General features: G+C 39.3%; 1 protein-coding gene across 5 annotated transcripts in view; it reads left to right on the plus strand.

The window, feature by feature from the left end:
* The first annotated feature begins 77 nt into the window (after positions 1 to 77).
* Positions 78 to 16,836, plus strand: part of il1rapl1b (interleukin 1 receptor accessory protein-like 1b) — a 350,185-nt gene continuing 333,426 nt past the window's right edge. For 2 of the 5 annotated variants that reach the window (XM_034299839.2, XM_053229549.1), the window contains exon 1: positions 79 to 929. The gene's annotated coding sequence lies outside the window, so the exon portion shown is untranslated. Of the gene's footprint in view, positions 930 to 1,440; positions 12,467 to 16,836 lie in introns of those variants that run through there. The other 3 variants (XM_053229547.1, XM_053229548.1, XM_034299837.2) reach the window with 3 other exon arrangements.

Below are 16,836 nucleotides of genomic sequence, written 5' to 3' on the forward strand. Positions count from 1 at the left end.
CTTGCAAAAGTAAAACAGGGGCCATTCAGGCCTTATAGTCATTCCCAGCTTAGTTCAAAAAAGTCGTTTGAATGCTCATATTTTTTAATATTTTACTTCTATGCATACTTTGTAAGACTTGCGCTGGATTGTTAACAATCTACCCTTCCCCGTTCACCTGTCTTCTCCACTCTTTCCGTTAGGCGGCAGTGTGGATAGCTTTTAGTTCGGCCTGCACTGCAAGCACACTGCTCATTCACGGGGAAAGGATGGAGTTGGCGCATCCTCAACTTTCATCTACCGCAAGCGCCGCACCGGACTTTCTGACAAAAGAAGGCGTATTAGATTTGGTATTCGTTTCTATATATTGTACTCCCTTTCACACGTGATATGGATATTAGTGGCGTTTTCTGGCGCCTGGTCGCTTGTTGATCGGCGACGCTGCTCCGGCTATAGGACCATCGGGACATTCAGTAAGCCGCCGGAGTAGCGAGTGTCCATATGACTGCAGGCTTGAGGAAAGGTCTTGGATGCGCCAATACGGGATAGTTTGGAAATATTCGTACAGATCTGTACGTACCGACTGCTGAAGGTCATATGAGCAACAGGGATGGCTTTGCATTTCGTATCTGAGACAATCTACAGTTAACTGATATTTCGTGATGCCTGTTCGCTGACATTACCATAGGTTCCTTTAAGTTTTCACTGACAGCTACTGAGAAGGATCCTATGCGCACTGCGAAGATTTAAAAAACACACAGTCTGCGCCTCGGTTTCGGATTAAACCGCGGTCAAACCGACAACGTTGAGACCTACCTAAATGGGATATTTCTGCATAATTTAAGCGCTCTTTGAATTGATGGGAAGACGTGCCGTTCCTCCGGTGTGATGGGTACCCTCGGACTTTACTGACATCGGGAACGGTCATTCTTTGGGTTTTTTTTCCCGCGGTAAGCCTCAAATCTGTGTGGTCATTTTACAGTCATATTTTGGGTAAGAAAAAAGGACTGTTACATTTATCTGTTGCTTGTACAAACAACCACGGCAATGTCGTATATCCGAGTCAACAATCTTACAGAATAGGCAGGAGAGGATGAATGGTGCTGCTCAATTAAGACTCTCGTTTTAGAATTCTGCAGTCTCTTTCAAGCTCACTTCATTGCTTCATTCTTCATTCTGCCTGCACAAAGTGCCTTAAATTAAATACATGCTTCTTTGCTTGTAATTGGATGTCTAAAGTGCATGTGTCATGTTAGACATACACACGCACACGCACTATACACACACACACACACACACACACATATATTTATATATATATATATATATATATATATATATATATATATATATATATACACACACACACACACACACACACACACACATATGTATATTTTATATATATATGTGTGTGTAGAGAGAGAGAGAGAGAGAGAGTCTGTATAGGCTAAATGAAGTCAGGTTTAATGCATTTTATCGTGAATTCCTCTGGATAAAGGAAAACCTTAGCTATGTGTTTGTTTAGGCCTACACCGCACATTAAAGTTGTGTACCCTAAAGGACTTTCCTATCACCATTAAAACTAGGCTATCTTGCAGGATCTATGACGTTGTAGGGTTATGTTATCGAAGGTCCAACATTTGCAGATGTTTTTCAGTGGATTGCCCTTACAGCAGATGTAACATCAGGAGAGAGAGTGAGAGTGAGAGTGAGTGAGTGAAAGAGAGAGAGAGAGAGAGAGAGAGAGAGAGAACAAAAGCAGAGTCACGACACTAGCCAGTTTCTATCAGCATGGTCTCACGCTGCCTCTTTAAGGGAGTTATATACTGGAGATAACAATTAGGAATTTAGCTGTCAGGATTTTGAATAAAGAAATGCCCTTGAAAATGATCTACTGACGATGGATAAAGGATAGATTTCAGGAGCCTTCATTCGTCCAAAATAACAAATGAAAGTGTATCAACTAGTATTACAACATAGGGCTACATTAGGTTCCTAAACGTACAATGGCATACAAAAATAGGGGGGGAAAAAAGACTAAATTTTATATGATCGGGCTAAAACCGAATAGTGCATGTCCCTTTAGTATCATGTTAACTTGGTGTCCTATTTTTTTACCCCCTGAGCAGGGTTGCCAGGTTCCGCGTATAATGTTCATGTGTTGCAGATATTTCAAATTAGAAATGTGTACCACTGTTAACTTGTAACTCCGGAAAGACTGAGAAAAAAAAACGTAAAATGAGCCAATATTTTCATTGCGTTCTGGGCTAGTGTCAAGTCTTTTTGTGCAATATTTGATTTGTAGTGGGGTTGGGAATTTTGATGAAACCTGGCAACCCTGCCAGGCTTCCGTGAGTTATTATTTGAGGCTCCACATTAAAGTTAAAAAAACAAAACAAAACAAACAAACAAACAACAACAAAGAAAAAAACTCGCGGTCACGGGAGTGTGCTTTGTGACATCCTGTGGGATCCTGATGCACAAACCTAATCTAAAGCTTTCTGGCAAGCTTTCTATAGAAACAAACAAACAAACAATTGTTCGTACCTGTTCTTATTTGTTCGCTATTTGTTCAGTCCGATTAATATATTCGTATTTGGTTACACCCTAACTGCAGAAGTTGTTTCCGTGATTCATCTCGCCTTCACGTAAAAAATAATCACATACACAATAAAGGTAAAACAAAACTATTCCGCTAGTTTTTTATACTTCACTAATAATACTTCCATTTTATTGTCTTGATTGATTCATAAGCAAAAGTAGATTTTGCCATGTAGCACTGGTGCTACCCTGCCAGAAAACTAAGAAGACCAGCACTAACAAAAATTCAGAACTCCACTTGAGGTCTTCCATGGACCTCCCTTTGTGCACAGGGACACTGTCATGCTGGAACATGTTTGGGCCCCTTATAGTTCCAGTGAAGGGTAATTTTAATGCTACAACATACAAAGACATCCTATACAATTGTGTGCTTCCAACAGTTTGGGGAAGGCCCACATATGGCTGTGATGGTCAGCCGTCCACAAACTTTTGGCCATGTAGTATATAATTATATAGATATTTGTAATTCCTTAATTAACTAGCTAGGCCATGCCACTGCTTTCTCTATGCTGTTGTATCCTCACAATCACAAGCAGCAGACTTGGAATCTGACAGCAAGGCTTTTCTTATTTTTGCACATATTTTTCACACCACCTTTCTCCAGCATTGTCTAGTTAACTTTCTTCAACAAACATATGTAATTGATCAGTGAATTAGAAATAGGATCTCTGAGTGGTATTGTCATGCTGTGTGTGTGCATGTGAGTGTCACCTGTAAAAGAGCATACATTAGAGAGGAGGCAATGTGAAAAGAAAGAAAATCATTCAGCCCACATATGGGAAAATGTGACCTACTGGGAAAATCCACAGACTTTCTAATGGCCTGTCTGCCCTGTGACAGATTTTGTTCCTGACAGCTCAAAACCACATAAAGTTGGCTATGATGCTAATTTTATGACCACTTTACAGTTTAAATGGGTGCACAATTGGTTCCTAACAATAGGCCCAAATTAGTAAATAAAATAAAAAAAAAACCTTGAGTTATTAATACATAAAACAACACAATATGTTGCAGAAAAGCACAAGTTTCACTAATAGCACAGGACTAAAAAACAAAACAGCTATAAAAAAAAACATATAACAGTGCTTAGGGGTTCAAGCCCCAGCACTGCCAAGCTGCCACTGTTGGGCCCTTGAGCAAGGCCCTTACCCCTCTCTGCTCCAGGGGCACTTTGTCATGGCTGACCCTGTGCTCTGACCCCAGCTTTCTAACAAGCTGGGATATGCGAAGAAAAGAATTTCACTGTGCTGTAAATGTATATGTGACAAATAAAGGCTTCTGCTTCTTCTGAACTAAAAAAAATGCAGGGTTTAATGTGATCCAGTCCATTCCTGCAAACTAGTGCTGGGTCAATATATAACACAACACATGTTGGGTCAGTTTGGCCACAAACTGTTGGGTTATATATAGAACTCAATGTGCTTTTTGCTTTAACTGCCCAAAGTTGTACAAACCCGATTCCAAAAAAGTTGGGACACTGTACAAATTGTGAATAAAAAAGGAATGCAATAATTTACAAATCTCATAAACTTATATTTTATTCACAATAGAATATAGATAACATATCAAATGTTGAAAGTGAGACATTTTGAAATGTCATGCCAAATATTGGCTCATTTTGGATTTCATGAGAGCTACACATTCCAAAAAAGTTGGGACAGGTAGCAATAAGAGGCCGGAAAAGTTAAATGTACATATAAGGAACAGCTGGAGGACCAATTTGCAACTTATTAGGTCAATTGGCAACATGATTGGGTATAAAAAGAGCATCTCAGAGTGGCAGTGTCTCTCAGAAGTCAAGATGGGCAGAGGAGCACCAATTCCCCCAATGCTGCGGCAAAAAATAGTGGAGCAATATCAGAAAGGAGTTTCTTAGAGAAAAATTGCAAGGAGTTTGAAGTTATCATCATCTACAGTGCACAATATCATCCAAAGATTCAGAGAATCTGGAACAATCTCTGTGCGTAAGGGTCAAGGCCGGAAAACCATACTGGATGCCCGTGATCTTTGGGCCCTTAGACGGCACTGCATCACATAAAGGAAGGCTACTGTAATGGAAATCACAACATGGGCTCAGGAATACTTCCAGAAAACATTGTCGGTGAACACAATCCACCATGCCATTCGCCGTTGCCGGCTAAAACTCTATAGGTCAAAAAAGAAGCCATATCTAAACATGATCCAGAAGCGCAGGTGCTTTCTCTGGGCCAAGGCTCATTTAAAATGGACTGTGGCAAAGTGGAAAACTGTTCTGTGATCAGACGAATCAAAATTTGAAGTTCTTTTTGGAAAACTGGGACGCCATGTCATCCGGACTAAAGAGGACAAGGACAACCCAAGTTGTTATCAGCGCTCAGTTCAGAAGCCTGCATCTCTGATGGTATGGGGTTGCACGAGTGCGTGTGGCATGGGCAGCTTACACATCTGGAAAGGCACCATCAATGCTGAAAGGTATATCCAAGTTATAGAACAACATGTGCTCCCATCCAGACGTCGTCTCTTTCAGGGAAGACCTTGCATTTTCCAACATGACAATGCCAGACCACATACTGCATCAATTACAACATCATGGCTGCATAGAAGAAGGATCCGGGTACTGAAATGGCCAGCCTGCAGTCCAGATCTTTCACCCATAGAAAACATTTGGCGCATCATAAAGAGGAAGATGTGACAAAGAAGACCTAAGACAGTTGAGCAACTAGAAGCCTGTATTAGACAAGAATGGGACAACATTCCTATTCCTAAACTTGAGCAACTTGTCTCCTCAGTCCCCAGACGTTTGCAGACTGTTATAAAAAGAAGAGGGGATTCCACACAGTGGTAAACATGGCCTTGTCCCAACTTTTTTGAGATGTGTTGATGCCATGAAATTTAAAATCAACTTATTTTTCCCTTAAAATGATACATTTTCTCAGTTTAAACATTTGATATGTCATCTATGTTGTATTCTGAATAAAATATTGAAATCATTGCATTCTGTTTTTATTCACAATTTGTACAATGTCCCAACTTTTTTTGGAATCGGGTTTGTACTTTTCTGTAAAGTATTTTGTTGATAAAATATAAAAATATAAAAAAAATATGTATATATAACCAGTTGCATTAGCAGTAAGCTCTTGAGTGTCGATTGAGTAAGCTTGTGTTTTCATTCCTTTTTTTAACTGCAAAATAATATCACTATTTATTGATTGATTGTAACCAAATTATACTATATGTTACCACCAAAACTACAAAAGATAATCTGAGAAATTAGGTACTTACAGATTTTTTCTCAGCTTTTCATTTTCATCTTTTCATCTTGAAATTTTAAAATTCTCAACAGCTTCATGTTCTATACAGTGACATTGCTGCAGTAAAACTGACCAAAATGTGATGTTATCACATTTTAGCAGAAGAATTAAATGAGTATGTTCTGTTGTGTTAACTAGGCAAAAGTTAACATTGTGAAATAACCCAGAAAATGACCAAACACGCTCAACCCATTGGATTAATTAAACAGATTATGTAAGTAATATCTAGTTTTCTGTAAAGCTGCTTTGTGACAACGACCATCCGAGCCTTGAAATGCTGCAAAGAATGTTTGCTTTCAAAAATAATGAAATCCAATGTTTCTACATAAAGAAATACTATAAAGATTAAACAATAATAAAATACAATAACAGTAAACAGTAATAAACTAAAAAGAGTCAATATTCTGTGTGATAACCCTTTAGTTGCTCCTGCACAATTTGTTTTATAAGTTTTATAAGAAAATTAGCTCATGAGTTTTACTGAGCATCTTGGAGGATCTGCCACAGTTCTTCTGGAGACCCTAACTGTCTCCAGACAGTTCTTTTTTGCATGCAAAACCCAGCAGCCTGCATTATGTCTTTTTGTCTGAAAAATGGTCTATGTAATATGTTGCTATCTTTTCTTTATTTTTTTTTTTTGTTGGAACAACATTTTTGTACTGACTCAATAATGCATAAACATCTATAAACATCTACAACAAAATTTGTACTAAAAATAATAGGGTGCCTAAGACTTTTGAACAGTAACATACAGTATAGTCGCAAGCAAAAGTTTGTAAACCCTTTGGAATTACCAGTTTTTGCATTGATCACCTAAGCAACAATTATAAACGAATACAAACACAGTACTAGTTTTCATGTCTTTATCGAGCATATTGAGTAATCATTCCCGATGCAGCCTGGAAACAGTAGGTGAACCTTTGCTAACAACTTGTCCAAAAATGTGTTGGAGCCAAGTGTTTCAATTAAGCAGATGAGACCTGTAATGTAGGTTGAAAAAGGTACTTTGCCCTTTAAATAAAAACACACAAAGGCTATGTTCACACAGCAGGCAAAAGTGGCCCAAATCCAATTTCCTGGACAAATCCGATTTTTTTGTTAGGCTGTTCACACTATGTTTTCAGTGTTTCCTATATCTGACAGTAGTCTGAAGAGATCATGCTCCTAAACGGACCTGTATGCACAAAGGAACAATGTGCCGTGTGATGCATTCAAGCTCGCTGTAAAAAGGGCACATTATTCAGTCATGGTCACTTCTATGGTTTTGTGTACTTGGTTTCTTTAAATTTTTCTTTTGAACTTTTAACTTTCCTTTGGCAATGCATCCAGGTTCTCCTTTGGCTGTGTTCAGCCATTTCTTTTGAGGTCTGTTCAAACACAGAGCGGTGCCTTCTAATTTTGTTTGTACAACATCATCACCCCAAATATTTATGAGGCCCCATTACCTTTATATTACACCACTGAAATCCTACTTCACTGTTATCTTCCATTTTTCCTTCCCATGAAATTATGACAAATGTCGGGTTGGATTGAAGTAAAAGTCACATGAATTCTGATCTGCCTGTTCAGACAGAGGTCGCATTGCCATGTATCGGATACTTATCAGATTTCAGCACCACATATGAAAGTGGCCCAAATCAGAATTGAAGATGTGAATGTTCAGTGTGTTTTTTTGCTGTTCACACAGCTATGCAAGTAACAAACCTGTGTCACATTTGAAGAAAAGATTGGATTTGGGCCACTTTTGCCTGCTGTGTGAACATATCCAAAGTTTGGTTACTGACAAATCTGTTCTTCTCAAGAACATTTGAGTAGTTTGAACCATGCCTTGATCCCATCAGCTTTCAAAGGACCTTAGAGGATGCATTATAGAGATGCACAAAGCTGGAAAAGCCTACAAAAACATTTGTAAAGACATGGGTGTTCATCAATCCACAATAAGACAAATTGTCGACAAATGAAGGAAATTCAGGACTGTTACTACTCTCCCTAGGAGTGGGTATCCTGCAGAGATCACACCAAGAGCACAGCCTGATAGAGGTGAAATAGAACCCAAGTGTAATAGCGAAAGACTGCAAAAAAGTCTACAAACTGCAAAGGTCATGTGTCCACTATCAGAAAAACACTGAACAAGAATAGTGTTAATGGAAGGACACCATGGAGGAAACCACTGATGTAAGAATAAATAAATAAATAAATAAAAAACCCTTTGTGGCACATCTCAAGTTCGCCCAAACCGCCTGGATGTTCCACAGTGCTTCTGGGAAAATGTGCTGTGGACAGATGAGACAAAAGTTGAACTTCTTGGCACAAATCCACAATAGTATGTTTGGAAGAAAAAAGGCACTGCACACCAACACCAAAACCTCATCCATTATGGCATCATGGTTTGGAGCTGCTTTGCTGCCTCAGGGCCTGGAAGCCTTGCAATCTTTGAAGGAACAATGAATTCAAAACTGTATCAAGACATTTTACAGGAGAATGTCAGGTCAACAGTCCATGACCTCAAAATTCCTCCTCATCTTTGTACCAGTGGAGGTTGTTGTTGGAGGTGGAGGTTGGTGGAGGTTGTTGTTGTTAAAGGAGGTTTTACACGTGACAAAATTCAAAGGTTCACTTATGTGGCAAGTGGTTTACCAGGAGTTGGTTATGTGGCAAATGGTTTACCAGGAGTCTGCAGCGGGAGTGTGGGGGAGTGAGGAAATTAATGGTGCGCACCTGATTCTTATTGGTGAATGAGTATGTAACATGCTTTTCTCTCTCGTTCTCACTCACTCAGTGCAGCTGGAAAAAAAATGGGAAAGTGAAAAAGTTTAGGGAAATTGCTCAAAGGGCAAAGGGATAGCATGTCAGGTTGTTCGCCCTTGGTACTTAAGCCAGTGTGTTCCAAACCCTCAGGCCACTGACTGAGATACAGTGCCCCAATAAGAGCCTTTGAACATTCTCTGAACATATCTGCAGAAAATAGCAAAATACACTCACCAGCCACTTTATTTAGAACACCATACTAATCCTATCCCTTTGCTCTCAAAATGGCCTAAATTCCTCATGGCATGCATTCCACAATGTGTTGGAAACATTCCTGAGATTTTGGTCCAAGTTGACATCACTGGAGAGGCAGATTTGTCAGCTGCACATTCATTAATGTCTACGTTCCTGAGCAGGATGCAGAAAGGCATTTTACTTTGGGGGTGCTGGAATTTTAAGCAGCATACATGTGGTGTGTGCTATGATGTCACACCCGATTGATAGTAAAATAATATTTCTTTTAACAGGCAATGTGTGTTGATATCAATAATTATGCCACAGCAGATAGTAAAATAGTATTTCTTTTAACAGACAATGTGTGTTGATATCAATAACTATGCCACAGCACAGCTGAAGTCTTGAATCAAAAAGTGTTTATTAATTTTCTATAGCACGGATCTTAATATTTACGAATGTAACATAAATGATAGATTTATATTAATGTGCTCATCCTAATATGTTATCATTCCTATAATAGCTCTTTCATGAGGACTAGTATGGTGGAAGCTCCACATATAACCTAGAACTGAAATAGAATTATTTACAAAAAAAAAGTCTACATAGGTATTCACCCCATGGCTGTCAAACCCGTAATGTCGTGCAGGTGAAACCAGTTGCCATCAGATTTAGTTGAATGATTTAAATACATGCCACAGTTTGTTAAAGAACATACAAAAACAAGTCATGAGCATCACGAAGATCAAAGAGTTATCAAAACAAGGTCGAGACAAAGTTCTGGAAAAGTATCAGGATTTGGTTATTAAAAAAAAATATCCCCAACTTTGGAGTACTGCTCCATTATTGAAAAAGGAAAAGAGTATGGAACAACTGTAACTCTGTGTAGAGGACACCATCCACCAAACATTAGCAAATGGGTAAGTTTCTTGGATTTTTGATATATGGGATCGTTCGTCCATAACGCGCAAATGAAATGTGGATCACAGCATCGTTAGTCTAACCCGAACAGAACTTGTTTCTTGGATCTTGATTATGGTGAACAGTTTTCCCATAACTCAAAAATAAATTTGATGGCAAATTCGCAACATTAAAACATCAAAATGCTCTTGTGAGGAGGGCTTGGAATTTTGCATTATGCCATTTGTTTTGATGTAACACTTGATGTGATGTGTGACACAAGCCTTGACGCAACACATCTGGTGCTAATTTGGGGTTAATCCTGATTATGTATAATAATATAAATAATTGATTTTTCTCTGTTTGTCCTGATATTCTAGGCATTGCAAAGATCAAGCTTAGTGAAATATCATAAATCATTTAATTACCCACTGGCTGCTGGCATGGGGAAACTGACGGCAGTGACAAGTAGGATTTCTATGGTCAGTGTATGAGACTATATTTATTTACATGAAGTGGGTAAGGTCGATAATTTCATGAGACTGTAATGCTTCCTGGATTTATTACTCAATGCCCATAGTTTCTGCCACTGACAGTAGATCCACCCAGTTATGGGGAGGTGCTGCACTGGTGACAGGTCTATGGCATACTCATAGATGCAGTGAATAGGGAGACAAGTAGCTTTACATTTGCCGAACATGTCCAGAATTTTGTGACCTGCCTGAGTGATGCTGACTTGGTGAAAGGTTACTGGACTTTCTGTCATGCTGAAATTAAATTGTATTTTAATACAGTTTTTCATTCACTGTGTCAAGTTGAACCTTAGAAGCAGGACTTGTTTATGTTATGCTGATGGGAGCCATGGAAATTGGGAGGCAGCAGATTATAATGAAGGACAGGAATACTGTCGATGGCTCTGATTGTCTGCTAAGCCTTAATGGAGAGTGGTTGAAGTGTAGATTACTAATTATTCATTTTATCAAGCTTTGGAAAGCATTGGTAAATGATGGATGCTTATGAGTTTACTGCACTTTTACTAATGTGTTTTTGCAGAGCCATGTTCTCTCCTCTACAAATGATGAACCATTTTCTGTGTGTGTGTGTGTGTGTGTGTTTGAGGTGTCTTCTCAAAGTGGGTCTTCACTTCAATTTCTCACAAAAATAGAAATGTTTATAACTTAAAATAGCAGCATGACCATCAATTTATCACCATGCCACCAAATAAAGGAAAGGAAAGCACAGGGATTGGAAGGGAGGATGGTGCTGGTGGGTTTGGGTATATAGAGATAAGGGTACAGAAATGCAGAGGTGGGGAAAATTTTACAGTGTATCCCATGGGGCTTACAGCATGCCTCTCCCTTTGACTTTCTCCCTCTTCTTCTCCCTTACGCTGAGACATACTGTAACTGGATAGTTTTATATGAATTCAATGGATAGAAGGAGAAGTAATGAAGAGGGAAGCCAAAACAATCTACTTAACTCAAATGCAAAGCTTTTTCTCCTGACTTGCAGAAGCTAGTATTTTAGGAATAAAAACAGATTGTTTCAAGCAATAATTTGATATAGTGTTACAAACAAGTTCTTGTTTTTTAGCCATAACAGATGGAAGTTTTGCTACTATAAAAATCAACTAAGATCAGTTACATGTGAATGAAACAGTTTCAGTCTGTGCAAGCTCTACAAATATGCCCATCAATACCATGATAATACCTCTAAAACAAATTAAACCCAGCTGGTTTTCCTAAGATTAGTAACATACAAACTTGACTGACTACCCACTGGAGATGTTCACTTCTGAGTCTGAGTCTGACTAAGTCTGAGTCAAGTCTTTAGTCATGTACTGTAGTTAATGCTCAGTTCATTAGCTGTAGGTGTTTTATTGCACATACAGTAAGCAAAACACTGCTACACTTGTTTTAAGTATTTTATTCATTGATTCTTTTTATCCATAGAAATTCATTCAGATCACAAAACTATACATTCTATATGCTGTGCACTTTATTTAAAATCATAATCTACAAAGATGTCATCATTGTGCAATAAGAGCTGCACAGAAAAGTGTTTGTATGCTGTGAAACTCATTGTACACCAACATGGAGAAATAAGAGAAACATTTTCATGTCACACTTTAGGTGAATGATTTTGTAATTACAACTGGCGGATTGGTATGGCCAAAATAGGCTTAGTATTGAAGGTTTTTGGGTGTTCTACATCCATTGTATTAGAGCCCTCTTCATCACAGTTTGGAAAAAATATTTAGCTAAGCACCTACTACAGCACTTCATGTATAGCAATGCGAGTTACCAATGAACAATTAACAACAGGTGAGTGTAATTTGTAAATGGGAGATTTCACTAGGCTTAGTTGAAAGAGGGCAAGTTTGTTGACTGAGGATTCAGGTATCTTTCAAACTAGAACTGTTCGATTAATTATTAGACATTAAGCAGTAAATATCTCTCCCAAGACAAAACAAATGCTGGATTTGTAAATTCAAATGACATAATTGAATGCATGACTTGCCAAAACAGACAAAAATTGAAGTGCTCTTTCTCCTGCCAGTAGCTTGTATGCAAACACAGCTGAGACACGTCTGGTAAGGCTTCATTGAGGTTTTGATCAGCAGTGTAGGGGCACATAAGGCACTGACAGGAAGAAAAAAAACATCTGTAGGAGTATGCAAGAAGAAAAGTACATTTTGATTACAGTTAAAGGTAAGAATATTTTGTGTACTTTTTCAATAATTCCATGCTTGAGCTTTCACTCATTTCCGATCAGTGTGCTTGTAAGAAAGATATGGCTTTGTGCTATTCTCTGGGATGATGGTGAGCATTTTAATGGTTTTAAGAGGCAGCATGTACTGTCATAGGAAAAAGAAAGTACACCCCCTTCAATTCTATGTTTTTATTTATCATGGCCTAAATAACAATCGTGTGGTCCTCATCAACTTCTATAAACAAAAAAATAACCTCAGGGGACAACAAAAAACATTAAAAAGATTTCAATATGCAGTATTTTATTTTTTTTTTCCCCAAAATGGAAACCGACACTTAGAAACTAGGTGGGAAAAATGAAGTGCACTCTATAGTTCAGGAACCTGTAGAACCACCTTTAGCAGTAGGAGTTTATCAGTCTCTCTAATATCATTTTGGAGAAATCTTGGCTCACTTTTCTTTACAGCATTGCTTTAGGTCATTGATGTTTGAGGGCATTTGTTTACGCAGAGCTCTCTTAAGATCCCACCACAGCATCTCAATGGGGTTGAAGTCTGGACCTTGACTTGGCCATTCCAAAGCCTTGATTTTTTGAGACATTATGAGGAAGAAACCTTGAGAGGAATCAGACTCAAAAGGTGACCCATCCTCATCTGGTTGACAATGAATAGTGCAAGTATGAATAATTCCCTTTTTTAACATTGTACTACATGGTCAACAAACATGGCACTGTGGATGATGACCAAACATCTCCATCTTGGTCTCATCAGTCCAAATGATATTGTTCTAGAACTTTGGTGGTTTGTTCAGATGCAGTTTTGCAAAGCTAAGTCTAACCTAAGTTTGCAAACCAAAAGTGCTGCTATATTCTGTTTGGAGAGAAGGGGCTTTTTCCTAGCCACCCTTCCATGAAAGCCATACTTGTTCAGTCTTTTTCTGAATGTGCTGTCATGAACGTAAATATTTAATGTGCTTACCTGTAGGTTACATGATGTAGCTCTTGGGTTTTCTTTACATCGCTGAGCACTAAAGGGTCTGAACTTGCACTGCTGAGACACCCACCTTCTCTCAGTACGCCTCATTTTTCAGTGTTTTAGTAAACTTTGTAAAGTATGTAAATGTTTTGTAGGCCAAACCCAAAATTTTTCTCCAGATTTACAATTTTAGAAACCCTTATGTTCTTCATACTTGTGTGTACAGTCAGGTCCAGAAGTATTTGGACAATGACCGAGTTTTTGTGATTTTTATACACCTTTATACACCACCACAATGGATTTGAAATAAAATAATCAAGATGTGATCGAAGGATTTCAGCTTTATTTTAAGATGTTCCACAAAAATATGGCATTTATCATTTAGGAATTACAGCCATTTTCAACAGTACCTCCATTTTCAGGGGCTCAAAGGTATTTGGACAGTTGACTGACAAGAAGTTAATTGACCAGGTGCAGTCCATTCCCTCGTTACTTCAAGACAAATGAAGCAGATAAAAGGTCTGGAGTTCATATCAGGTATTGAGCTGGCATTTGGCAGCTGTTCAACTGGAGCTACCAATATGAAGTCCAAGGAGATCTCAATGCAAGTGAGATCACCAAGGACAAAATGTTAATTAAAATTGAAGGTCAAGAACTTATTTTTTTAGCTTTCTTCAGGCACCTTGTCCAGTAGATGTTCAGTCTGGAAGATGTGGCTGGGGCGTCAGGGACCCAAACCAATGCCTCCACCTCATCCTTCCAGTCCTGGAAATGCCTGGGCTCCATACAATGCCAGTACACCTGCCCAAGCCTTACCCCAGCAGTCATGGTCTCTGGGCCTCTGATCTTTGTGAGAGGAGGAACAGAATCAGAAGGAAGGAGAGGGCTTGAAGGGACTTGGATGGAAGGGTGAGGAGGAAACTGGGTCCAGGGAACTGGTTTTAGGGAAAGGGTGCTCGTTTCCGAGGAGCTGGGATGGGAGAAGCGCTTGGGATTCTGTCAAGGTCGAGAAAGAACTGAACCTATGCTCTTTTGAAAGAAGCTTCGAAATAAGAGCCTCCAGGGCTGTTTCTGTGGAGTGCACCACTTTGGAACCAGACTGAATAGGATCCTGGAAGTTATTCTTGGTATTAACAAGACAGCTGATGTACACAGATCAGCACTAACATTAAAACCACTGGAAGGTAAAGTGAATAACATTGATTATCTCATTACAATGGCACCTGTCAAAGGGTGAGATATAGTAGGCAGCAAATGAACAGTCAGGTCTGGAAGTTGATGTTTTGAAAGCAGAAAAAAATGGGCAAGCTGGCAGAGGCAGTGTAAAATGGGCAGTTTTCTGCTGGGAAACCTTGGGTCCTGGCATTTATGTGGTTGTTACTTTGAGCAGACACCTAAACATTGTTGCAGACCAAGTACACCCTTCATGGCAATGGTATTCCCTTGTCCAATCCATGGAGGCCCACCTCACAACTTACAGGACCTAAAACGTCTTGGTGCCAGATACCACTGCAAACTTTCAGAGGTCTTGTGGAGTCCATGCCTTGATGGGTCAGAGCTATTTTGGTGGCACAAGGGGGACCTACACAATATAAGGCAGGCGGTTTTATTGTTGTGGCTGATCAGTGTAGAGCTGTATACAGCATGTTCAAGAATTTTAGAAAGAAAGAGGAGTGATACTTGTGTTTTTTTTTTCCAGGATGAAGATAACTTAGGCATGTGCTAAGATTGCTGGGCAAGAAAAGCTGCAGAATGTCTTCTGTAGAAAGAAAAGAAAAGCATGTTAAAGAGATGAAGAGAAAAAAGGATAGTGTGTAGGAATTGGGCTAGGAGTGAAAACGTAGAGATGGAGTGGAGGTTACAGTAAATGGGGGAACATGAGGAGTTGTTGGCAGGCAGGGTAGGTAGGTAGAATGAAACTGAAGAAAACCATAATTTGTGTAAAAGTGGAACAGGGTTGTGTCAATGTCCAAAACTGAAGGTTGGATAATGACAAGGTCTAGAATTTTTCCTCCTGTCTGTATCAGATGGCAGTTGTTGAAGGTCAGGTCAAAAGAATAAAAGTCACAGAGAAGGCAGAAGGAATGTAGCTAGTTTTAAGGGTTGCTGTTGCTGAATTCTATGGAATGATCCAGGTATCAGTCATTAGAGAGAGAAGGGAAGATAAAGCTGAGATACTATCCCAACCTGGGTGCTTAGAGTCTGTTCTGCTTTCAGGTGTCCTTATAAACATGTATAGCACCTCCCTCATACAGGTAGTTGTACTGTGTACTTGAAGACCACTACAATAATCTCCAAGCCATACAAATAAAATTGAATTGAACTGAATTGAACTGAATTCTTCCTCTCTCATGCTCCTGCACACCCAACCCAGCTCCTAACCATTAAATGTCACCATTTCTACCTTCCTTGGGAATTTACCTCAGTCATAGTGCTATTTATATTCCACCTCAGGTGGACACAGAACACTGCCTTATGTGAACTACATGAGGCTATTACTCAATACCAGACTCATCACAAGGATGCTGCACTCATTGTGGTGGGGGACTTTAACAGTGTCAAACTCAAACGTGAAGTGCCGAACTTCCACCAATACATCACCTGCCCCATCAGGGGCGAAAGTATCCTGGACCATTGCTACAAGATGGCTACTAGGCTTAGTCTCATCCACCATTGGAAATGATTAGATACAAACATGCCTAGATACAAACAAAGACTGAAACAAAGATATTCAACCTCTCCCTGGCACAGTCGATAATTCCCACATCCAACTCTAGCACCATTGTCAAGTTTGCTGACAACACTGTTGTGGTGGGCCTGATCTCTGATAATGACAAGAAAGCCTACTTAGAGGAGATTAAAGCCTGGAGAACTGGTGCCAGGAGAACAACCTCCTCCTGAATGACAGCAAGACAAAGGAGTTGATAGTGGAGAGGAGCTACCACCCCCATAACATCAATGGTGCCCCAGTGGAGAGAGTGAACAGTTTTTGGTACCTTGGTGTCCATATTACGCAGGACCTGTCATGGTCCTATCACATTAACACCTGGTGAAGAATGCTGGCAGTGTCTTATATGCTTAAGGGACTTTATCCCCTTCTCACAGTAGACAGGTGTTTGAAATCAACTTATCCGACATGAGTATAAAAAATGAATTATCGCCCCAAGTCTGCTATAATTATCGCCCCAAGTCTGCTATAAGATTAGTCAGGACACACAGGGTTTCTGTGTGTATATATACACAGTGTGTGTGTGTGTGTGCATTATTTTCCCCAATTACATTTAGAAATTCTGAGATGGCATGAAAATTCATCATTTTTGCTGCCATTTCCACTGCTGGTTTTGGAAATGTAATGTATTGCAGTGTAAGCAATTTGAATGAAGGTAAGACATGTCA

This window comes from Pangasianodon hypophthalmus, chromosome 25, assembly GCF_027358585.1.
Source record: "Pangasianodon hypophthalmus isolate fPanHyp1 chromosome 25, fPanHyp1.pri, whole genome shotgun sequence".
NCBI lineage: Eukaryota > Metazoa > Chordata > Actinopteri > Siluriformes > Pangasiidae > Pangasianodon > Pangasianodon hypophthalmus.